The 27,441-nt window shown below is 28.1% G+C and overlaps 1 protein-coding gene and 1 long non-coding RNA gene across 2 annotated transcripts in view; both read right to left on the reverse strand.

Moving 5' to 3' along the window:
* Positions 1–3,164, reverse strand: part of LOC107439990 (AP-4 complex subunit mu-1) — a 68,174-nt gene extending 65,010 nt beyond the window's left edge. Inside the window, exons 1-2 of the mRNA XM_087157504.1 lie at positions 3,083–3,164; positions 2,702–2,758 (exon numbers count right to left, since the gene is read on the reverse strand). The gene's annotated coding sequence lies outside the window, so the exon portion shown is untranslated. The remainder of the gene's footprint in view (positions 1–2,701; positions 2,759–3,082) is intronic.
* A 9,311-nt stretch (positions 3,165–12,475) lies between these two features.
* Positions 12,476–27,157, reverse strand: LOC147816959 (uncharacterized). Its single transcript, XR_015429614.1, has 3 exons — positions 20,842–27,157; positions 12,654–15,980; positions 12,476–12,560 (listed from the first exon to the last, which is right to left on the reverse strand). It is a non-coding gene; the product is annotated as an uncharacterized LOC147816959 (long non-coding RNA).
* Between the last annotated feature and the right edge of the window lie 284 nt (positions 27,158–27,441).

Consider the following 27,441-nt stretch of genomic DNA (forward strand, 5'->3'; position numbering starts at 1 on the left):
CAGTATTACCTTATAAAGCAGAAAAATTAATATTTTCATTATGCAGAACTTGCTCTGAACAATAAAATGCAATCATTTCAAAACAACTTTAGAAAAGAAGAAATGCGAAATGTGTCATGAGATAAGAAATTCGGAATGTAAACACGATGATTGCGATCGACGCATTATTGGAACTACCGATGAGATCAGATTAGCTGTTAAAAAAGGATATAAAATATTGAATATTTATGAAGTGTGGCACTTCGAAAATAAATCGAATAAACTATTTAGAAAATATGTCAAGATGTTTCTAAAAATAAAATTAGAAACTTGTGATAAGTGGAAAAATAATTTCAAAAATGAAGAAGAGTATGGAAAAGTAGTTAAGGAAAAATTAAATATTAAATTAGATAAAATTGAAGAAAATCCAGGTTTGAGATTCATAGCTAAAATATGTTTAAATTCTTTATGGGGTAAGTTTGGCCAAAGAAATAATATGAAGCAAACTGAATACGTGAAGGAAATTGAAGATTTTTATAGAATTATTCTAAATGATACTATTAAAGATTTGAATATGAATTTTTTAAACAACGATTGTGTGGAAATGAGTAATAAAATGAAAGATAAATTTGAAAAAAATAACTTCAATACTAATGTATATATAGCTGCTTTTACAACTAGTTCTGCCAGAATTAGATTATATGAAATGTTAGATAAATTAGGAGATAAAGTACTTTATTATGATACAGATAGTGCAGTATATATAGACGACGGAACCAATAAAATTGAAACGGGATGCATGTTAGGAGAATGGACTTATGAATTGGGAAATGATAAATATATTGCATATTGGATAGCTAGAGCCTCTAAAGATTATGGGTATAAATTAAATGATAAATCTGTACATGAAAAAGTAAAAGGATTTAAAATGTCTTATCAGAGTGAAACCATATTAGACTTTGATAATAGAACTAAAATAATAACAGGTGAAACAGATTGTTTAGATGTAGAAATCAATCAGTTTAAAATCGAAAAAGATATATTTCAAGTATTAAAACAAATAAACGTTATACCTTTGGATACGATAAACGTAGACTTTTAGATAATTATGATACTGTGCCTTTTGGCTTTTAAAAATGTTTCTTAATAAATGGATAAGATTACAGTCATCCTAAACATTCAGGGATTTATTTTTCCCAATCGTAAGATTGTAAGAGAGATAGGATGGGTTCATTTAAATTTACCAATCGGTGAATATATTGGCGTATTCACACCTAATTGTGAATTGAATCATCAAGAATTGAAGATTGTACGTAAATGCTCTTCAGAAGTACACGGATTAAGATTTAATAGAAATAAGAATAGTTTATGGATAAATCATCAAGACGTAAAAAATTATATAAATAACCTATATCAACTATATGGTGGTACATTTGCTTATAAAGGAGGTATTTTAGAAAAAGAGATATTAGATGAATTGAATATACCATCTATTGACATTGATGTACCTAAATGTACTAAAATTTTAGGACCTGGATGTTCGTTATACAAGTGTATGTATTACAGAAATTATATTGCAAAAAATGTTCTTAAATAAATGGAAGAATTTAATGACCTCAAACGATTTCCTGAAACATACAAATTAAATGAACTCGAGATAGGTAAATATAATTTAATATCGCTGAGAAAAATAAATACAAAATACGGTGACTCTATTGTAGCTAGATTAGAAGTAGACAATGATGAGAAAGATTTTTATCTCTCAAAATGTCATGGTGAATTATCTGATGAAGCTATAAGAAAAATTAATAGTGGAAAATATATTTTTGATTTTAAAGGTAAAAATAAATATTACGATTATGAATTACATGTAAAATAAAAAACGATATTTTAAATAATCGTGATAATTTTAGTAATAAGGGATTATTACTATAAAAATAAGAATTTTGATTACTAAAGTCAGATAAAATACAGGATTATTAATAAAATAAAAATTATTAATATAAAAAATAAGAATTTTTAAATATGCTGATTTTGTTTAATATTTCATATAAAAATGCAAAATATAGTACTTTTTTAAATTTCTTTAATATAAAATAGGAAATTAATAGTAGTATATGAGGAAAAGGCAAAGTGTCCTGGAGCCCCCCCCCCATATACTACTACTAACGGTACGCCAAAATGCATTGCGTTTGAACGAATAGTGAAAACGTTGCAAAGAACGTGAAAACCACTCTTTTGCATATCAAGTGATGAAAATCAACAAGGCAAAGAAAAAAAATTTCATTTTCAGAAGGAAAATTAAGCACTTTTTTAAAACACCCAATAAAAAATCATCTTTAAAGACTTTTAAAAATTTAAAAACCGAAAATTGAAAATAAGTACTTCTTAAGAAAACTACACACCATGGGGAAAATAATTATTCATTCATAAAAAAACACTTAAATTAACCTGAAGCAAATATAGAACAGTTAAGGAATTAATTATTGTTATTTATTACTTAATACAGATACAAACTATGAAAATAAGATGCTACACACGGCTTCTCTTTTAGGTTTTTTACTTAGAAATAATAAAACGTTAAACAAATAAGAATATCAGTCAATAAAAATAATCAATCTTCTAAATTTTTAAAAATAAAGAAACAACAAGTTAAAAACACTTTGCGAAAATAAAAATTACCTTTCATTACGGCTGAATTCACAATTATTTTATGACTTACTGGTAAGAAGCTTTTCATGAGTATCATTCCATGCAGTTTGCACTTTTGAATTATTCCCTGAAAATAAATGAGTTTTAATATCATATGATGTTATGCTTAAGAACGAATAATACATTTAATAATAAGTAAAATAAAGCTAGAATACTTTTTTAAATTAAAAACTACTACAAACATTATTTCAGAAAAAAAGAAAAAATATGATGAAATGTTTCCAAATTAACTCAAAATAAATTAAATTTATAAAGTTAAAAGATCATATTTTACTTAAAATAGTTGATCCAAGGTTATATAAAAAATAGAACACAATTTTAAAAACAGGAGGATTTTATATTATATGTAATAAATTTTGAACTATACAAAGAAAACTTTATAGAACTCAACTGGTATGGTGCAGTTATAAAAGAAGCTACTTGCAATGATGATTTCCCTCGTATAAAATATCATGCAACATTTTTTAAGACCTTGTCTGCGTTTCGAATTATTTTTCTAAGAATAATTGTAAAGCGAAAATGACAAAATATAAACCAATTTTGGAAAATAGCTGTTTAATATATGTGTGTATATATACATATATATATATTAAGAGCTATTCTTAAAAATTAGTTTACATTTAGTAATTTTTGCTCAACGTTCAAAATGTAGAGAAAACATGGAAAAGATTACAGAATATTGAAAAAAGAAAATTACTTTAAAGAAAAAGATAGAAAAAAAAATTAATAAAAGTCCGGGGGTAAAAAAATAAAGTATAGAATGACGGATATAGTCACATGACTATATCCACTATTTCTTTAGTGCTCCTCACACTATTGTATTGATGTATTTGCATAGACTATATTGATACAATATTAGAAAGCACTCCTTTTCGCGGATATAATCGTCTGAGCTGATGAAGAGATTATATCTTTTTTTCTCCCAGACTTTTATTAATTTATTTTAAATATTTTTTTCTTTATTCTGTAAATTTTTCCATGTTTTGTCTACATTTTGAACTTATTTTATGAGTTTTATGTACTTGCAGATTAGGAGCAGTAAATAAAACTTACTGATTTTCTTTGTTTTTCTCCTTTTTATTTTTATTTATTGTGCTATATATATATATATATATATATATATATATATATATATATATATATATATATATATATATATATATATATATATATATATATATATATATATATATATATATATATATATATATATGCATGTGTGTGTATGTAACTTTACAATATAAAACTTTATTAACTAGAGCACCCAAACTTAATTAATAAAGCGATTATTTAGATTGATAATTCTTAGTCACTTCAGTCTTAAGTAATAATCTTCAAATTTTTCTTCATTCTTGAAAGTTTTCCTTTCAGACAGAAATAAATTTAAAGAATTACCAATCTAACAAAGCACACCATGAAGCATTTCTAAAAGAAAGCAGTTAACTACAAAAAAATTTACTTATCAGTTTAAAATATTTTTCAGACATTATTTACGGTGGTAATTCTCCATCTTTTTTAAAAAAAAATATTTAAATAATTATTTCCAAAAAATTTATATGTACTCTTGAAGGGAAAACAAAATCATAAATTGGGCAGAAAATAATTTTGAATTAAGAAGAATATAGCCTCAATTTGTTTCAACAATCCCCCAGTACAATGAAAAATTTTGAAATAACTCAACATTGTTTTATGAATATCTAAGAAATGATGGCATTGCACTTTTAGGAAAAGCGGCATAGAAATGATATTCAGAAAACGTCCAGGTAAGGAATAATTTGTAAAATTGTAAAAATATCAAATTCAACAAATCAAAAGGTTTTAAACGTGGTAACATTATAATAAAGAAAGTAATAAGTTCATAGATCTTCTATTAATTTTTTAATGCTACTTCATATAAAATTGATAAATTAACTAAGACATGTTGTAAAATTTTAAACTAATTATGTTTTGTTACAGAATAATTTATTACCTCTTTAGAAATATGGACCACTATGTTTTCAATAACATCAACTTCATTCTTCCAGTTCTATAAAAGAAAAATTAAGCTAAATTTAACTTTTTGGTGCAAGAAAAAAACTAAATAAATAAACAAGAAATGCTCTTAAATAACTCTGTGATACAGTATGCACGTTCTTCGATACTTAAAATTGTTTCATATGCACTGATTTCTGTCTTCTTTAATTTTTACATGAAAAATGATTAATTTTTACATGGAATTAGTCGTATTTTATTTTCATCAGTTAAGACATTAAAATTTTCCAGTTAATTTTTTTAACTATAAATTAACTTTTCTCTTTGCTAAAAAAAATTATAAATGCCAAAACTGTTTTAAGAGTTCATGAGTTTATTAAAAAAGGATATTTAAGTTATTAGAAAAACAAAATGCAAGGAATATTATAGTGAACTAATATTACTTGCATTATAATTTTAGAGCTTTCTGAATTTGTTTTCAACTAAAGTGGAATAATCTTTAAAAAGAAGCTCAAAGAACAATAACTCATTTTCAAATAGTTTACGTACTTCAATTTTTTATTATTCAATAATTACACATCCTACAGTTTTGTTGGGTAAAACTTTTTTACAAGGTCTTTCTAATAAAAGTTTTGTAAAGGAATTTAAAATTCATAAATCAAAAAACGATTTTGATTCAAGTTTTAATCTGTCATATTTATTGCATGATATAGACTGAAGCAGTGCAATAACACCTTACAAATTTGTCAACAGATAATTTAGTAAAAATATCTATCAATAAAAGTGCGTTTTTTACAAATCTAAAAGATAAGACTGAAAAATACAGTTTACGGCAGATAATAAGAATTTAAAGTTTTAATAAAATGGACATCTCTTAAATCTGATCCCAATAGAAAGCAGTCGAATGTTTGGTTCTTTAACGTTAATTTTACTTTTTGCATATGCCCGTTTTGAACTTGATACACTGTAATTAATAAGTAGTTTTGCATAAAAAATCACGCATTAATTAATGTTTCTTTTTTTAAATATTACATAAATATTTATTTAATAAAGAATCTAATATAAAAATATACATAAAACAAAAAATACCATCAGCTCAGATCTAGATTTTACTAATGGTCTTCCTGCAGCCAGATTAGGAAAAATTTTTTTCCAGCCCAAACCAAAAAAAAAAGGAAACAATAAATTTAAATATGAATTTTTATTTCTTTCATTTACCAAACTATGATAACTTAACATGTTAATAAACTGAGTACCTTGATAATTTTACGTTTTGCAATTCATTCTTAGCAAATTATCAATTTCAATAAGGTAAAAACTTCCTAAATTAGCACTTGATCTTGAACTATTGCTTAAATTGCTTAGAATTTGATTTATACTGCCATTACTAACTTACTTCTCAACTTAAATTAGTCTAAAACAAATGTTAATGTTAAGGAAGTAATTATTGTTATTTATAACTTGATACAGATACGAACTATGAAAATAAGATATTACACATTTATTTTTTTAAAAAAAAGTTTATTACTTATAAGTATTAAAACAGTAAATAAATAAGAATATCAGTCAAGAAAAATAATCAATCTTCCAAAATTTAAAAAAAAAAAAAAATATTCAAGTTAAAAAATTTTGCTAAAATAAAAATTACCTTTCATTACGTCACCTTGCTTTAAATTATCTTCTGAATTCACAATTATTTTATGACTCAAAGGTAAGAAGCTTTTCATGAGTATCATTCCATGCAGTTGGCAGTTTTGAATTATTCCCTGAAAATTAATAAGTTTCAAAATGGTAAGAAATTCATAAAGCTGTCCTTAAAAAAATGTATCACATTTAACAATAATTAAAATAAATCAGAATTACTTTTTTTTTAAACTAAAAACTACTACAAAAAAACTTCCAAAAAAATGAAAAGTTTCCAAATTAACTCAAAATAAATTACACTTAGAAAGTTAAGAGATTATATGTTACTTAAAATAGTTGATCCAGGATTAGAAAAAAAATGAAATTAGTTGTTTTTTATTTGGAACAGTTAACACATTAAAATGTTTTAGTCAAACTCCATTTAACAATAATATAACTTTTCACTTGCTAATAATAATAATAATAATAATAATAATAAATGCTAAAACTATTTTAAGAGTTCAAGTAACAGATGAGTTTATTAAAAAAAAGGGAAAGTTAAGCATTGTTACAAGAAAAACAAAATACAAGGAATATTATAGTGAACTAATATTACCTCAAATTATAATTTTTGAGTTTTCTGAATTTTTTTTTAACTAAAGTGGAATAATCTTTAAAAAGAAGTTCTCAGGACAATAAATCGATTTCAAAGAGTAACGCACTTGAATTTTTTATTATTCAATAATTACACATCCTACCGCTTTGTAGGGTGAAAAAATTTTATAACGCGTAGCTAATAAAATTTTAGTAAAGGAGTTTTAAAACATAATCCAAAAAGCAATTTTAATTCAAGTTTTAATATGTCATATGTATTGCATAATTTAGACTAAAACATTGCAATAAAACTTTAAAAATTTATGACTAGAAAATTTTAAAAAAATTTGTAACAATATCATTCAATTAGTGTTCCACAAATTTAAAAAGTAAGAAAGAAAAATATAGTTTACTGCAGAAAATAAGAATTCAGAACTTTTAATAAAATGCAAAAACGAACTTACAAAACAAACTGAAATAGAACTTTAATGTATTTTTCTTATATTACTCTGCATGGTATAACTATTAAAATATTTTATATCTTTTAATTCAATAAAACAAATTAAATAAAAACTTATAAACAATAAATTTGCCAACCTGAAGATGATTGACATGATTTCTTTTCAAACTTAAAATACTTACATTGAAAGTATAATTGAATGAAAATCAGAAACAAAACCTTCCACTCCAATTTTTTGTTAATCAGTTATAAATAAAACCTAAATAATTATCAATAATCATTCTAACTAATATAAAATTTTTCTTCCAAAACTACATTAAATTATAAAAGGGAGACATTTTACAGCCAATATTCTAGAAGGTCAATGCATTTTTCTGACAAAATTACATCAATACGTGAACCTAAGCTAATTAACTGTGAGCAGCATTTTCTTAAAGTAATTTAATACTATACTTTTGTCCACTTTTAGGTTATGAAAAATATTTACATTATTGCATGATTAAGGTTAAAAGAAATTTTAAGCTGCATCCACTGCGAATTTTGCAGACAAAATTAAAATAAATTTTAGAAAATCTCAAGACAGACAAATTAACAGTAAAAAAATAACAAATGTAAACAAAATAACATTATTAATCAGACAAAATTAAACATACCAAAAATCTCAAGACAAACAAACAGTATTAAATTAACAGTAAAAAAATAACAAATATAAACAAATTAAAGTATAAAATTACAGTATTAAACAATAATTTAATACTACACTTTCTTTTTTTTTAATAACTGTCCCAATTTTTGGGCTTACGACTACTAATGTTCAACTCCTTAGCCTTGTAATTTTGAACCCAATCCAGAAGACAAGGGAAGTCCCAGATAATGTATTGGGAAAAACTTGATTTCGTGGAGGACTTTTTGATGGAACTAGCCCGTATTTGCGTTGCATAAAGTGGGAAACCTCTCACAGTTAGTTAATACAGCCTTACTACTTCCGCTTCATAACTCGATTTCAGATTTTATAAGAAATATTAAACATTCCTTAGGGAGCTAAATATTTTATATTTAAATTTAAAGTACTTACTTATTAGTCAACATTGTTTATTTTAGAATTTATTGTAAGAAAATTAAAATATGAAATTTTTTAGTCCTGAATTTTATTAGTACCAATAACTAGTTTATTTTGATTTTAAAATTATTTTTTATTTTTTCCCAACTTTAAGTGACATTTAAAACTGTTTGAAGTACCTAAACTATTGTAAACCATAGCATTTCTTAACGCATTTTTACTCAATCAATATGCCAACTTTACAGGTAAACAAAATGTTTGGCTATATTGTTAGGCAACAAATGAAACAGAAATGTATGTCATAAATTTTCCACTGAGTGACGCATTTTAACATTTAGAAACTGATGAGTGAAAGATATTTTTTTTAAAAATTAATTGCTCAATAAAACCAATGATATTCTGAATCAGCAAGAAATTTTGAAATGCCTATAGTACTGTTAGTCACCGAAATGAAGAAAATGTCATCTTTCAATGGTGAATATCAACCTACTTTAGTGGTAGACGGATCCCCTGCCGAAAGGCTAACCGTGGAAGGTTCTCGTGATCTTCCTCTCCATGTAATGCAAATGCGGGTTAGTTCCATCAAAACATCCTCCACGAGGGCAAATTTCGCCCAATACTTGATACAGGAGCTCCCTTGTCTTCTGGATTGGATTAAAAAATTGCAAGGTTACGCAGTTGAACGTTAGTAGTCGTAAACCCAAAAATCAGGTTGGCTGTTCAACGACGGTTATAAAATAAAAATGAAATGTAGTTAACTGCAACTGCTTTTTTTTACAGACTATTTTCGAAATGTAGTTGTTACCATGAATGAAAAATCGTCGAAATCAAATTTTTACCACTGAAATGATGAGAATGTCAACTTTCACCGGTGAATGCCAACAATCACTTAGTCACATTGGTGAATGGCCGAAATATTAATTACATCCTATTTTATATTTATTCTTTGATATTATCATATTTATACGATATTTTAAGATCTCTTCTGAAGATAGATTAGGAGAAACATCAGTGTTCGGAGTACCGGTAAAATCCATATCGAACAGTAACACTGAACCTTAAGAAAACTTCAATATAGGGTATATCGGGTAAACATTGAAACTTAAAATAAAACATTGATGTAGGATATAAAGCGGAGAAATGTAGGCCGGGTAGTATCATTTAACAAGATAGACTAGGTAATTGTCAACATTCACCAGTTTAAGTCCACCAATCTCTGTCATTCACTGTAAGACATACATTGTTATGAGTTTAAACCGACATTGTCTGAAGTCTTAAACGAAAACTGTTTCCAACTAAAATATAATTTTTATCTGTACAGGTGTCATAATTCATGACAACAGGTCCAGGAAATCTGTGGAGCCCCCAACATATTCGATGCATTTTATCTTCAAAGTAAGTGCACACTTTGTGCGAGAAAATTCAATAATATTAATAAAACATTGCAAGTTCGAATTAAACAGTTTTGGAATTTGTTCTGATCAGATAATGTATTAATCTAGGGGGGCCATAATTTCAAGATTCACAGTGACAACTCCCCAGTTTCATTATTTTTTTTGAAAAGGCGTTAACAACCTTGGCATTGAGCAAAAAGGAACAAGTGAGGAAAGTTTTGAATCGTAAGAAAAGGAGGAAGAACTACGAAATATTAGTTTATTGTTTTGATTTCTACGGATATTTACTCAATTTGGTTTCAAACTTTTGTATGTGAGGTCCCGGTTTGTAGACTCAAACGATTGTTAACTCAGAATTTCATGCACGTGCATTAGGCTAAAGGTGAAATTCCCTATATTTATTCAAATGGCACGCACAACGTAGCCTCCAACTTAGTTATTAAATAAAATTCTAAATAAGTATTTTATTTTTTAAATAATAATATTTTAAATATTATATTCATAATGTCAAAAATAAAATGAATTACGACAAAATACGTTTTGAAATTATACTGAGTATTTAAAATGCTTCATTTTTGTTGTTGTTGTTCTAAAGGGCAGGGAGTCAAACGGCCCCACTTTTAAGGAAGGCTTTGGCTGGGGCCCAGGGTGCTTTTTCAGGTCTATGGCGAGTCCGAATGATTTTATAACCGTCATTAAGCAGCCAACCTAATTTAGCGTCTACGGCTACTAATGTTCAACACCGTAGCCTTTTAATTTTGAACCCAACCCAGAAGACCAGGAGACTCCTGGATCAAGTATTTTGAGAAAATTTGCCTTCGTGGAGGACTTTTTGATGCAATTAATCCACATTTGCGTTACATGGAAAGGAGAACCGTGAAAACCTTCCACGGTTTGCTTGACAGCAGGAAACTCTAACCTATGATCCATCTACCACTGAGGATATTTTCCCTCAGCCCTGAGGTTTGTGCGTGCCGACTGAGCAGAATTCGAATTGACCAGTTATCACTGGGATCGAACCAGAGTCACTTCATTGGAAGCGAGCGTTCTATCCCCTGAGCCACCATGGCTCAGTCCGGATGATTCAACCAGTTGAAAAGGAAAAGGAGGTTAAGTTCTAGATCATAAATGGCTTAAAACTAGCTTTAACTTTTTGTCGTAATAGTAATCGCTTAATTTTGTGAGCGCAGGTACAGTGATCAAAGAAAAAGAGCGCCACTCTTAATAACGTTTGATCTAATAATCGGATTTTTACGTACTCAATTTTAAAGGTTTGTGGGGGAACTAATTAGTGCAGAAGATATTCTATATTAGGAAATCAGACAAGAGACAAAAAAAAGTAATTTTTCTGAATAAACAACGGAATCGGATATCTATTTCCCAAAATATAGGGATTAGCCGCAATCTGGAAAAAAATTTGTCCTGATAGTTTGGCTAAGAGAACTGTACACAGTTTGAAGCAATTATTAATTTACTTTAAGCATATTTTGCAGTGTCTAGAGAAATTTTTAAGTAAATTGAAAAAAAATTTCACACAATAATAAAATTCTTTTGTCTAAAGATACAAAAAAATCAATTTTAGCAAATATTTATTATTTTTTATTTTGGTTATTAATAGTCAAATAATTTTAAATTGTAAGGTATAATTTTTTTACATCATTACAAAGAATGCAATTTCACATATCAAAAAGCAAAATGTAAAAGAAGTAGTAGAATAGTTCCTGGAAAATCGAGCTTCAAAAATACTACTGTTTTAAAATTCAATTTCTCTAGAACTAGTTGACCAATTTCACTTAAATGTCATATTTTGCTTTGTAAAATTACATTCTTTAAAAAGATGTAAAAAATTTTATACCTTAAAAATCGAAATTATTTCGACTATTATTAAATAATACCACCTTCGTGATCAAACTATTGGGACCGTATTTCTCGCCTTCCAATGAGTGGAACCGGGTTCGACTGCCAGCAATGGCTGGTCAATACAAATTCCGCATTAGGCTTCAGCTGACTACAGTGCTGACGTAAAATATCCTCTGTGGTAGACGGATCACGGGAACCTTTGCCGTCAGGCTTACCGTGGGAGGTTTCTCATGGTTTTCCTCGCCATGTAATGCAAATGCGGGTAAGTTCTATCAAAAAATCCTCCACGAAGGCAAATTTCTTCCAATACTTGATCCAGAAGCTCCCTTGTCTTCTGGATTGGGTTCAAAATTAAAAAGCTAGGAGTTTATAAAATAAAATTATGTTTTTTCCCAAAATTATTCCTCTTAGATTTTGGCGGTCAGAAATCCGAATTCCTCGGAGGAAAAAAGCTTCGCGTATTTTGAGAAAGTACGTTTCTGCGTTGGGCTTCGTAACTTAAAATATCGTCTGCACTTAATTATTTTATATATTTTGGGGTCACTCCCTTTAACTACTAAGATTTTGAACATATGATCATTGGACTAAAAGTAATTCAGGGTAGCCCATTTTTTATATTGAGCACCGTACATATGTATCTTAATATAATGTATTATTCCTCGTACTAGAATTTGTATTAAAATTTGTATATTATACAATTTATAACTCTTTGTTTAAACAGCTAGAAATTGCCTGTTAACAAAGAAAAAAAACCGTAGCAAGATGTGTGTTTGAAAATAATTGCAAGATTTGAAATAGTTTACAAAGTAGATTGAATTTTACTTACAGATGAAGTTGCAATCAGCAAAACAGATCCCACTTTATCTGGTTGTTCCCTATTTGTCACAATACTGAGCTGAAATTTATCCTACAAGCATTGTTGAATTTAATAAAAGCAATTGCAATTTGAAATTAATTACAAGATTTGAAATAGTTTTCTAAGAAATTAAATTTTACTTACACATGAAGTTGCAATCAGCAAAACAGATCCCACTTTGTCCGGTTGTTCCTTATTTGTCACCCTATTGAGCAAAAAATATCCTACAAAGCTGAATTACATTGGATTAGAGAGACAGGATTAATATCAAACAAATTAAAGGTCTCAAAAAATATAGAAAAAGTTTAAATTAGAAAAACTGAAAGTTAACGATATTAAAAGTAATGGAAACACAGCACAAGGAACATGGTCGGAAGCAATCAATATACTTACAAACACATGGAAAAGAAATAGCTAAAAAATACATAAGATGAAACACTAATTTACATCTGATAAAAACAAAGAAAATAATTAAAAACATTATTAAAAAATCTATCAGATACACTCGAAAAGAAACGAGGAACAAAATTGCTAAAAAGAAACAAAAAGAAAATACACATTAAAATCTGAATCCTTTAAAAAAAAAATAGGAAAATTTTATCTAAATCAATTAAAAAAATTTGTCAAATCATAAAATGAGAAAAAAATAAGAATAAAATAATTAAAGTAATAAAAATCTTGAAATAAAGATTAAAAATGGATATACTCAAATTGAGAAATTAATAATAAAAAAAGTTAAATCTGTGTAAGAATAATATCGCACCGTAAACAAAACCGAATAATATGAAAACCAAATAAGGCCATGAACAAAAATGGACTAGATCAAATGCACATAAACGAAAATTTTATAAAGCAAAAAAAAAATGATCCCGCATTGGAAAAAAATGGAAGAGACATGGAACAAAAGTGGTGCACCAATACGAAAAACAAACATCCATTCGAAAATATGAAAAAAAGCACTGAAAAAACCATTGGAAGATAAACACGCCAAAAAAAACTCCAAAAAAAGATATACACATGTACATTGGAAACGAAAACAAAACACATATAGGATATAAAAACGCAGATTTAATTTTTTATATATATCTTACTGATTGAATCTTACTCATTGAAAAGCAGAGGGTACATTAGAGAAAAGAAGATGAAAGCTGGAACACTATGAATAAGAGTGGAAAGCATTTGAAAATGGTGGAGAAATATGAGGAAATCAAAATTGGAAAAGATAATTACAAGGGATGGATTTGATCAACTTCACTGGAAAGAAAATATTAACCTTTGAAAAACACTCTGAAAAAGACACAGGAAAACATTTAAAAAGTACAAAATACACTTAAACAACACGTACATTGGAAGAAATGAATTGGAACACAAATACTGAATGAAAAAATTTGGAACACAAAAATAAGATGAAAAAGTTTGAAACTCTAATACAGGATAAACAAAAAAAAATCGAAACATAATGCCTGATGAAAAGATATAAACACAAACATTAGATAAAGAAATTTAAAAAATGAACACAGTTTGAAAAAATTCGAAACAGGAACAAAGAACAAACAAATTGGAGCACTAACACTGTACGAAATAATTTGGAACAGGACGAAAAAAGTAGGAACACAAACACAGAACGATAAAAATTGAAGAACAAACAAAGCACGAAAAAATTTCAAATACAAAGATAGGGACATAACATTTTGAAACATAAACATTGGATGAAAAAATTTGGAATACAAACACGTTGAGTGAAAAATCTGCCACACACATTGAAAGAAAAAAATTTAAACGCATATTGAAAAATGAAAAGTTGAATACATATTATAAAAGGAAGTTTGAAACATACAATGAAAATAAAAACGAAATACAAACTTGGAATAAAAAACCGGGCACAGAAGCTGGAAATAAAAAGGGAAATATAAAAAGAACTGAAAATATAGTGGAAATAAAACACACATTAAATAAAAAAAAAAGGATCATATATTGAAAGAAATGGAATCTACATTAAAAAGAAAAACTAAATAAGTCAATTAAACAATAGGAAATGATAAAAAACATTAAAAAAGAAAAAAAAAACCTGAAAAATCAAAAATAAAAATTGGAAATATGAAAAATCCAAACAAAATTAAAAATATGGAATAAAATTGAACAAACGTACGAAACTAAAAGGAACAGAAACAATGAACAAAAAATTTGGAAGAAACACAAGACAAGAAATTTGGAACACGAACATAGGTTGAAAAAAATTAGAAACACAAACACAGGACGGAAAAACCTGGTTCAAAATTACTGGATGAAAAAATTTGAAACACAATTACTGGAAGAAAGAATTTGGATCACAAGCACTAGATGGAAAAAAAATGGAAAACAAACACTGGATAAAAAAATTGAAATAATGTCATTGGATGAAAAAAATTAGAACATAAAGAACATAAAGAAAATATGAAATAGAATTGCGCACGTAAAAATACATAAAGATGGTGCCTCTCAAAAAAAAATTGATTGAATGTACTTGAACAAATAATTTATCAATCGAATAACACTTTGAAAATACTACAGAAAACATTCAAAACATTTAAACATCACATAAAGCACTCAGAGAAAAAATTAAAAAACACATATTGGAAGGAATTAATTGGAACACAAACAGTACGTAAAAAAATATAGAATAGAATACAGAAATATAAAATAGTGGGATGAATAAATTTGGAACACTAACACATCGTGAAAAAATAAAGATCACAAACAATGGTTGAAAAATATGCGGAACACAAACACTGGGTTAACAAATTAGAAACACTAATACAAGGTGAAAAAATTTGGAACACCGATACAGAATGAAAAAATTTGGAAAACAAAGAACGAAAAATTTAGTAACAGGAACATAGAACGAAAGATGTAGGAACATAAATACTGGATAAAAAAAATTTGGAGCATAAGCATTTGAAGAAAAAGTTTGGAACACACTAAATACGAAATAGAAACTAAAATGAAAAAATTTTAAACTCAAAACTTCGATGAAAAAAATTCTAATTAGTTAAAAAGGAAAAAAAAGAGACGGAATACGCTTTATGATGAAATAATGATAAACCCGATCGATCGAAATTCGTCGCGCGTGATTTAAAAGCGGGAAAACCTCGAGCGCATGTTGCGAGCCGACGGCAAACCGACGAAAAAAAATAATTAAAAAGAACGAATTAAATTTATTTTGTTTTCTATTCAAAGAAAAAATGCATTACCTCTTTTCAGTAATAAATGAGACTTTGCATCCAGTATTGTACCATGTAAAATAAATAAGTGCCTTACCTTACAAGTGTGAGCTTACCTATTAACGAAGAAAAGTACGCAGCCATTTTGTGATCGTCACGTAAAATATCTCTTGAATTTAATTAAAACTTACCTAAAATACTCACTAACTCTTCACTGATTTCATTCATGAATGTCAGCTGACAACTTACTGGTAATCTTTTTCTTCAGATTCTAGAAAGAAAAGAAAATTAAACTCAATTCGTAATGGGAAAACGAAAGATTGCACTGCTTTCATACATTCGTTCATTTTTCGATCTTTAAGAAAAATAGTTAGTTCCTTATTCAGAACATTCTTTATTTAAAAAAATATATTTAAAAATTAAAGAGAAAAACAATCGGATTGTTTTAAAACACACTGTGTGGAGAGGAGTTTTCGACAATGTCAACCTTCATCTACGAAAAGGTACCCCAACGTAGAATCGAGTTAACATGTCTTATATATTAGTGAATTGTATTTTTGCAGTGATAGACACACTGAAGTACTCCCCCAACCAGAATCATAACTGTGATAGAATTCAATGAATGGATACCACTAGTTGATTTATTGCTGTTTTGTGAAAAGCCGGGAGAGCTGTATTAAGATCACAGTACTTTTGAGCTGATCATGAGAGCTGTATTAAGTTGACTGTAGTGGTCGCTCCTGTGTCGCCTTTAGCAGTCGAGTGTATACGTTGTGGGCGATTGAGACTGAGTAGCAATGGAGAGAGTCATAACTAACAAGTCCAACTGTTCAATGTGAACCATCCATCGAAGAAGGCGTGTTCAGATCGAAGTGGCCGTTACTGTCAAGGTAGGCATGTTCAAATCAAGTCCGAAGGTCACCAATGTGGGGAAAGGAGTTACCGACAATGTCAGCCTTCATGTATGTAAAGGTACCCCAACATAGAATTGGGTTTAAATATCTGATATACTATTGAATTGCCATTGTATTTTTGTAGTGATAGACACACTATAATACATTGAAAAAAGTAGTCTATTGCTCTGTATTATCATAGTTGTGAAACTATTCAGTACTTTAGTGTTTTGAGTTGGAACCTTAATACTGAAGTGCAAAATAAAATCTTTAAGTAAGCTTCCATTGTCTTAAATTTTAATTGTTAAATATATCCTAATAAATCGAAGAAATCATTTATCTTCAACTATATTCTCATAGCAGAGCTACCAACATAGTTTAACCAAAGAAAAGAGTACTATCTTGTAGATAAAATATAAAACTAAAGAAAAACATTTATATTTAAAAAACTACTTGTATTCAGGCACCATTACAAATTTAGTTCTGCTCCACTTTGCACCACCGAATCACAAAAGCGCAAGTGATAGCAGGCCTGACTATTGATGTGTACAGCGCGCAAAATAAAAAAAACGGACAATCCTGAATAACTTTTGATCAAATGGTCGGATCTTCACGTTCTAGGACTCAATCTTAATGGTTCGAGGGTGTTATCTCAAACATGCTAATTAATTAGTGCAGACGATATTTTAAGATAAGAAATTAGACACAAAAACGTACTTTCGATGAATAAACATATTTTTTTTCCCTGACGTATTCGAATTTCAGACCTCCAAAATAGAGGGGATAATTTTATTTTATATTATTTTATAACCGTCGTTGAACAGCAGACCCAATTTTTGGGTTTACAACTACTGATGTTCAACTCCGTAGCCTTGTAATGTTGAACCCAATCCAGAAGACAAGGGAACTCCTAGACCAAGTATTGGGAGAAATTTGCCTTCGTGGAGGACATTTTGATGGAACTAAGCCGCATTCGCGGTACATGGAGAGGAAGACCACGAGAATCTCCCACTGTTAGCCTGACGGCAAAGGAACTCTCCGTCTACCACTGAGGATATTTCAGATCAGCACTGTGTCGGTTGCAAGTCGGATGCGGATTCGTACCTTCCTACCATTGCTGGGATTAGAACCTGGTTCACCTCATTGGAAGGCGAACGTTCTATTTCCTGAGCCATCGCGTCTCAGCTAACGGGATCTAGGAATAGGGTCCCAATAGTTAGGTCAGGAGAGTGCTCCAAAATTTAGACCCCTTAGTGTTTATTTTTCTTTTGCGCGTTTATCAATATCTCGAGATATTTAAAAGACAATTAGAAATCTTTACCAAACAATTATAAAATTCATTTATACAAAGATAATTCTATGCAAAATATAACTTATAATAAATATTTATTATATTTTATTATTTATTTAATATTAGTCGAAAAATTTTTATATTGCAAAGTATAACATTTTTTACATCATTATAAAGAAAATATAATTTTACACGGCAAAATACAAAATTTGAATGAAATAGGTCAAATAGTTCCCGAGAAATCAAATTTTTAAAATACGACTCTTTTTTAATTCGATTTCTTAAAAACTATTCGGGATGGTTTATTTATTTTTTTGCTTCATAATTTTCGGTTATAAACCCCTGTTGTTTCAGTTATAAGCACGACACATCAAGATACATTCTTTGGTTTGATTAATTTTGCAACCAACATGTTTGTTCCAAGGTTGAATTTTGGTCAAGGATTAGGCAAAAACCTTTAGAGGCAATGTTGATTTGGACTTTTAGCAGTTTTTTAGGTGAAAAAATAATCCCTTTTTATTTTGTGAGTGCATGGTACAAGAGTGGTCAACTGTGGATTCCTTTCAATACGCCATTTGCTTACATAGAATTTTGCAAGTTATGTGAAAATCTTTACCTTACTTGAAAAATATTTATTGATGACCAGTTTGAAAAGTTTCGATGATTTATGTTGGTTTCAGTGCGATTCATGATGGTCCAAAATCATTTGATGGTCACCATCATCTAACATGTTCCAATCTGTGTTCATAGTGTTTTATATGCCCACAAACTTCTATCATTTCATGATGGAAAATATTACTTGAATACTAGGATGGTTAATCATGAAGAGAATTCTCGTGAATCAACATCCACGATGAACCGTGATGGTCCATAATAGTTCCATGACCGTTAAATGGAAACTCTTGTTAGTTCTTAGGAATATACCATCAAAACCATTTGTTTTCTTTTTTCTTCCATAAATCAGTCCAAATTCCTACATTGAGGGGATTGTGCTGCATGATCGTTCCAACAACTATGTTCGAAATTTCCGATGGTTCAACATAAACAAACCATCAAAACAAGTTGCTATTCTTATGTTGGACCATCATAAATCAGTCCAAATTCCTGGGATGGTTACATTGGGGTGATGGTCACTTATGTTGGTTAACATCAAAAATATAATGGTTCATGATGGAATTATTGATGGTTTCTATCAAGATTATGTTGGTACATCAATGGGAAACCATCAAAAATTTCGACTTGATGAGTATGACAATGTCATTTGCATATCCCTGAGTAAAGTAGCTGAAATGTTTTATTAGACTGTTTAATACCCGACTCCAAAGTAATGGTCATAAAACACCTCCTTGAGATCAGCCGCTAGCAGTTTTTTTTTTCAGATGTCCTATTGAAGATATTCATTTGGATAACTCTTTCAGGGCTTTAGTCCATGAACACAAGTATGGTTAGTCCCTGTGTTCTTTAAGGTTGGTTTCTTCCCCCCCCCCCACTATATTTTGAGAGTCAGAAATCCAAATCTGTGATGAAAAAAAGGCATTTTTATTCAAAGAAAATACGTTTTCGTATTTCATTTGTAACTAATATATCATTTGCATTAATTAATTAGCATATATATATATATATATATATATATATATATATATATATATATATATATATATATATATATATATATATATATATATATATATATATATATATATATATATATATATATATAGTTTCATTCTCGAACCTTTACAGGGTGCGTAGCGATATTTCTCAACAAAAAAGAAGCACCTTTTAAGTACTTTTTAAGCAGTCAAAAAATATTTTTAATCACTACATACATTAGCGAAATGCAAAATAATTTTCAAAGACTTTACATGATCATGATAAAATAACTAGTTTCCGACAAATAACTATTTTCTTGATTATATTAACCATTATAGAATGATGGAGAGATTTTTTCGGTGAGAGTGGAAAATGAAGCCAGAATATCTTGCAAAATGCAACAGAGGGTGCAATAATCTCACAGCTCATTAGACGCACATGAGGAAGTCTTTTCCTTTAAAAATGATTAGCGCTATGGACCGACGGTGCGCCGAAATCGATTGTGGTTGAATGAATTGTGAAAACGGTGAATAGAATTATATGAAAAGCACGATTTTGCATAATACGTGGCAAAAATCGACATAGTTAAGAAAAAAAAATCTCATTTTTGAAGAGGGAAAATTAAGCACTTTTTAAAAACACCCAATGAAAAAAGCACCTTTGAGGGTTTTCAAGAAACGAAAATCGAAATAAAGCACCTTCTAGCACTTTTTAAAAAAGCTAAGCACCATGCTTTAAGATTGAGTCGCACGACGTGAAAATCCGATCATTAAATCTAAACTTATTCAGGAAGTTAAGTTAAAATTTATTTTTCGCATTGTGCGTCACGTCTATCCATAGAATGCCTTAAGTCACAGATTTTATTCGAATAGAAAATAAAAATTCCTCTTAGTTATTTTATTTTATCACCGCCCTTGAACAGCCGATCCAAATTTTTTGGGTTCACAACTACTGATGTTCAACTCCGTAGTCTTGTAATTTTAAACCCAACCCAGAAGACAAGGAAACTCCTGGATCAAGTATTAGGAAAAAATTGCCTTCGTAAAGAATTTTTCAGACGGAACTAACCCGCATTTGCGTTGCATGGAGGGGAAGACCACGAGAACATTCCACAGTTAGCGTTGACGGCAAGGGGACTCTAACCCATGATCCGTCTACCACTGAGGATATTTTACGTCAGAACTGTGGTCGATGCTAGCCGGATGAGGAATTCTCATCGACCAGCCATCGCTGTTGTTCGAACTCGGTTCAGCTCATTGGAATGCAAATGCGCTGTCCTCTAAGCCATCATCAACTTTCAAAGAAAATATTTTCAAATCATTATAAATTCATTATAATATAATTGTTAAACTTACCCAAAAAGACGATCTTTCAAAATTTTCTAAATATTTCCTGCTGTCTTTATCTGTGTGTATGCATACAAAAACCCATTCATTCAGTCGAATAAAATCGGAGAACACAAGACAACGACTTCAATAAACTAGAAAAAATCTAAAATACGTATTAGTTTCACCTGAAAAGAAATAGTTGATTAAAATCAAATCTACATAGTAAATATTGAGCAACAGTTTCTTAAAGAATAAAAAGTAGACGTACGACTACCGACGTCGTGAATATGATAGTCAACAACAATTACTCTACCTTAAATTTTGAGAATAAGAAATTCATTCAATTAAGTATTTCTAAGCGTTATCTGTGGCAGTTGATAACACTGCAATTTAAATATAACATATTTGTAAAAATAAATTCAAATTTCGAAGACAAATCGCTATTCTTTAATTCGATTTTGCTAAACGTATGTGATTAAATGTTTATTTTTTAATAACCTTTGATAATCAGCTTATCTACTTATTGTGTGTTCTACTATTTTTATTTTTTGAACTCCAAACTCAGAAGGCACTAAAATTTTTCCATTATCCATTATTTACCTAAAATATTACCTTCTTACCTTACCTTCTGTTTTATGTATGGCACAAAACAGAATAAATTAAGTTAGCTATACATACAGAAGAGTTCTTTCGTAGACTAATAATATAGGTAGACCGCTCATCTATGATTGCCAATAGGCAGCTAGGAAGAATCTTATGAATAAAATGGCAAATCCTTGCTGTATTTGAACAGGGCTGGATTTATCATTTGGGGAACCCAGGCAATCGCAAAGGAACGCCAAATAAAAAAGGCAAAAATTCATTTTTGATTTTGTATAAAATTCCAGAAAAAATATTTGTCTATTTTACCTTTCCTGCATGTTATGTCTGGACTCATTACTGTTCTTTACCAATTCTTTGATTACACATTGTTAATTGAACTCAACCTGAGAGCAAAATTAAAAAAGATCAGTATTTTCTTCTTAAAATTTTTTTTAGGTTGCAATACTTTATCTGAAATAATCACTAATCAAATTAAATTTAATGATATTTCGCAAACTTATTTATGATTGAAAAATTTAATGAATGTTTAATAGCGCGTCTATAAAAGAAAAGATTAGTGATTTAAATTTATTTTTCAATGTATTTTTAATAATCATTTCATTGAGCACAAAATAATTTTGTTGATTCTTTCTTTAAGAACAATAAAGATTAAGAATTTAAAAATGTTAAAGTTGAATAAGACCTACATTTTTAATAATTTTGTTCTTGAATTAGTTAGAAATATTTGTACAAAATTATTGTGCCAACTTGTAAATTTTAGATCAATATTTTGTTTTAATTTAAGACAGATAACGAATTTATATATCAATTCTTTTGTTTGCTAATGGATGAAAACTTTTGTCAGCTTTGCTTGATTTAGTTAAGTGTTGATATAATTAAAAATTTACTGATTAGAGATGTAGATGAATGCAAACAAACATTCAAACAAACAAGACATGAAACGTCGTTTTAAAATGTATTTTAAAAAACACGTAACTGTAACAAAAAAATGATTTTATCCTAAAAATATTTTACAATTAAGTTCAAATTCGATTGAAATTAAATTTTTTGAATTATTGATTAGAAAAAACAGTTGGGACAAAGTCTTTGAAGTTGTATATTTGTTTTTCAATGTGTAAATTATATTTTGTTCTGCGTAAATTTCCTTATTCACAACTCGACATTTTTCTGAAAGAAAATTTCGACATTTTAGCTTCAGTAAACTTAACATTGTGGGTACCAAGTTTACTCAACTCTTTCAAAACGTAATTGAAAACTATATAATTTCACTTGTTGCGCAGGAAGTTTACTCAACTCTTTCAATTAGAACTATATATGCTCAATTAGAACTCAGTTTAGTTCTTATTGACTATGTAACTATGAACTATGTAAGTTGGCTAGTTGCACAGGAAAAAATATAAAAACGTAGTAAAATCTTTTAATTGTGAAAAATAGCTGGAAATCTTTTCTTTCTTTATGTATTTTAGCTTTTCCATATTTTTTATGCTGCATAAAACTGTGTTAATGTAGCCCACATAAAACTATTTTTTTTTCAGCATTTTCACCAAACCAATTGAAAATCAATAAATCATTCTTATAATTAATTCTTTAAGGAATCAGTTTTGATTAATTTAATGTGATCAGGGGGGAAGTGAGTTTTTAAAGGAAGTTAGTTTCAAGAGTTTGAGTGGGTTTTACGATTAGGGTAACAGTCTAATCCGATTTTATTAGTCTATGAGTAGTAATGAACTCTTAATCTGAATGTTTAGCCAACAATCACATTTTCTAGAAGCTTTCTATTTAAAAAAAAGAAATAAATATTACAAACGTATTTGAGAAGATAACTATAATGTAAATATAATATAAATTATAAGCACTGCAAGAATATAATAATAGCTCAATAATAATAGATTAACAATTATTAATCCTGATTTGCATAGCTTTGATCTCAAGAAAACACTTTAAAAAATCCATAGTATCAAGAGTCATAATATTAAAAACCAGAACACATTTATAAGAAATAAAACAAAATAAAAACAAATTAATATTTTTGAATAGAGTAAAGAAAACTTAAAATCGATAGAAGAGGGGTGCCAACTTTCCTAACTAGATATCAGCAATTAGAAGTATTACAATAATATATATGTTTCTGTGAATGACCGAAATTTTAGGTTGTTGACTTACACCGGTGAATTTTGACAATCAAATAGTCGCTTCGGTAAATGTCCGAAATATATACTAGGTATAGTTAAGTGCTTGGTGTACATTTGCCCGGTATACCCTACACTGATGTTTTTTAATGTCAAGTGCCACTTCCCAGAATGGAACTCCGAACACTGATGTTTCTTTTAATCTATTCTTATCAGATATTAAAATATCGAATAAATGTAATAATCGAATAATGTATAAATTAATATCAAATAGGATATAAGAAATATTTCGGACATTCACCAGAGAAAGTCGACATTCTCTTTATTTCAATCTTTCACTGTAACATATATAATCTATAGAAATTTCCAAATAATCTACTTAATTTTATATAGTCTATGCCTAATAATATATAATTATATACAGTAATACTAATATTAAAATATATGCTTATATGTTCACTATTACTGTGAAGGAATTTATTATTAAATAAGAAACTGAAAATTACAGACAAACCGTAGCAGTTGGCACCTCTTTAAAAAGAAGAATAAATAGAAAGTTTCAAAATATAAAGCAAGTTCGCATCACTAATGAATCAAAGAATCTTTTTACATTCTAAAAACAAAAATGTAGACTTCTTAATTCTCAGAAAATCTTAAAAATATTTCATTTTTATCTAATTGAATTAAATAAAATTGGAAAATTGATATATGTGAGTGACCAAGCTGTTATTCGTAAATACAGAAAATGTTAGGAAGTATAATTGCATTTCATTTAACTGTAAAAATATGCTACCCATAAATTGACAACTTAAAAATCTATGTTTAGAGCTGAAAAAATATTATTTATATATATATTTTCTTATTGAAATAATTACTAACTAAAACAACAAAACAATATGTTAAACAAACATAGGTTAAATTTCAAACTACAACTTTGTTCTTCCTTTTCCGATTTTTTTTTTAATGTTTGTGCTCTAAATTATGAAACTTTTTATTTAAAAATAACATTTTAAAACAAGGGAATATTTTTCTCCATCAAATACACTCAAACATTTATGTATGTTATGAATACACGAATTGCAAAAAGGGTTGGTTCAAGTAACCACAGTTTGGCTAACTAAACTGTGTTCACCTAAAAATTCATTCAATTATTAAAAATTTTCCTATTAAAGTGTCCTAAACTTAGTAAGACGCATGCAATATAGTAAATGAAATAAAAAAAAATTCTCCATATCATCATAACAATGATAATACAAGAATTTAACAATAAAAAAATGTGAAAACCTTTACTTTTTAATGCTTGGCTGTAACTTTAAAATCTAGGAAAGCAGCAGATCTTATATTTTATTTCATATAAAATATTTTTCATGCTTATTTTGGCTAAAGCTCTTTTGACGATACAACCTCATGTTGCAGTCAGAGTACACTAAAGAAGATGCTATCAATCATTCTCTTATAGATTTGATAGTTAAATGAGAAAAAAAAAGTAACTTTAGAAAGAAAAAAAAACATTTCAAACAAACAAATCTTTTCTCATCTTTTAAAGCTAACTGATTTTTGTGGTATGAAATTAAATTTAAAATTAAAGAAAAAAAACATAATTGTTTATTTATTTAAAATATCTTTATCATTCATAATTGGAAAATTTGTTTTCATACTTAATTATATCAGTTGGGATCATTTTTATGAACGCTATATTTTATTCATTCAGACATCTTTTTATGACATCAACAGAAGTGGTACTTCCGCACCAAGAAAATGACTCAGAAAAAAAATTAAAAACGCTTACGAAAAATCGATGAACCTTCCATACCAAGTTTGAAGTCAATGGAGGTAACCTCTTAGAACAACCAACTTCCATCAACTACCATTTTAATGTGGAACAGGAGAGTGGTCGCTCCCAAGAGGTTTTACTGGAGTTATCTGAATCAAGCAATTCTGAGCTCAAGTGCTATAATTGAATACCTATTCAACTTTCATACTTCACAAAATAAGAACTTTATTATTTTTAGAGAATCCCATGTATTAAAAAAAACAAATGACGAAAATTGTTTTGGGAAAACAATGGGTATTGTGAATGAATTTAATATAGAGATTATTTGAAAAGGATAATCTAGTTTTTTTTAAATAAAAACTAGTTTACATTTAATTTTTTTAAGAAATTTTTTTCTATTAATTGATCTTTTTTTATTTTTTCCTGAAAAATTGCAACAGTACAGAAAAGATTTATCGAGAACTAAACTATGTAAAATATATGTAAATACAAAGCATAAATAAGTGTAAAATACAAAACATAAAACTATGTAAAATACATGTAATCGAAAATGATAAATAAAAAGTTTCTGTACTTAAAGAAGCTATTTTCATTGGATCGGTGCCAAGAAAAAGTTTTGCTTTCTTGAAAACAGACATTTTTTTTACCTTTTCTTTCTTCAAAAAAAGTTTATTAATATTGTTAAATATTTATTCATAGTTTTAATCATATGTAATAATATATGTCATAGTGTGACGTTTATTTATAGTTTTAATAAATGCGAGTTTTATAATCTTTCTAGCCACACATATTTTTTACGTTCGATTTTGAATCAAAATGCAATTTTTTGAACAAATAGGTTTTTATTAGCTGTGATTTAAAATAGTTGCAACACTTCTTTAAATTCAGAACAGAAACTTTTCAATTTGGAAAAACAAATGTATTCGAATTTAAATTAGGAGAATATTCCATTTTATTCTTTAATCACAATCGTAGAAAAGAATTAATAGCTGTGTAATTTTTTTTAAATGAATTGATTATAGGTGGGATGTTAGGTTTAAAAACCAATTACCATAAAAAAAAATCCATTAAAAACAAGCACTCAAATTGTTAATATTAAAACTTTTTTGAAAATATTTCCTTCTGGGAGCATTTGTTTTTCCAGGCATTAAAAATATCTTAAATCTAACAGTTTAGTTAAAAGTAAATAGAAAGCTCTAGAATTTCAAACCAATGAATTCAGCTTATAGAATTCCTCTCTTTTTCTATTCAAACTTACTACTAGAAACAAACTTACTTCTATTTAAACTTACAGAATTCCTTTCTGTTAAGTTACTTGAAACTTTTCTCGCAAAAGTATTTTAATCAATACTAATTAAATATTCTTTTCTTTATAAGTAAAACTGGATAATGAAACAATTATCTTAATTCCTATTATTTTCTAGCTGTCCAAAATGAAAAATATTTTTTCTTTAAACAATCAGATGTATAAATTTTTGTTAAAAAGTCGGATTGATACTTTTAATTTTTAGGAGGCCATATTTTGTAATTCTATTAAATCATAATATCTAAAAAAACGCCTACAACAATGTTGAAAAATAAGCTAAAACAAAAATACTCTATCCGACCGTCCATCTTCATTTTTCTGGAGAAAATACGAATTTATAGTAGAGATATTAGACATGATTGAATATATTCCAAAAAATTTTTTTAACTATTTAAAATGCATAATTTTAGCAAGTGAGTCTTAAAATTTTGTTTTGCGGTTACTTATATAAAAATCATTCGTTTAGAAAATAAGATTCAAGTCATTCGAAGTTAATATTAAAAAAATGCATCAAGCATATGATTTAAGCCAAAAATTAAAAGATGTAAATGAAGATGGACGTCACTGGGGCCCCGGGTAAGTGAAACCCGTATTTGCTAAACCCTACAATTTGATGAAATAACAACTGCAAATCAAGAGGGGAGATTTATATTCGTGAAATCTGGTTCTGGGTTTGAGAGTTTTCAGGATCATTGTAATCGTAAAAGTAAAAAATGTATACGAATATCACAAGCATTTATCTGCGTCCCTTAGAATTTCAAAACGAAATTTATAATTCTTGATATTGATAATTGTATTTAAATAGCTGGTTGTTC

The sequence above is a fragment of the Parasteatoda tepidariorum genome, chromosome 1, assembly GCF_982258835.1.
Source record: "Parasteatoda tepidariorum strain Cologne lab strain chromosome 1, Ptep-v5.0, whole genome shotgun sequence".
Lineage (NCBI taxonomy): Eukaryota > Metazoa > Arthropoda > Arachnida > Araneae > Theridiidae > Parasteatoda > Parasteatoda tepidariorum.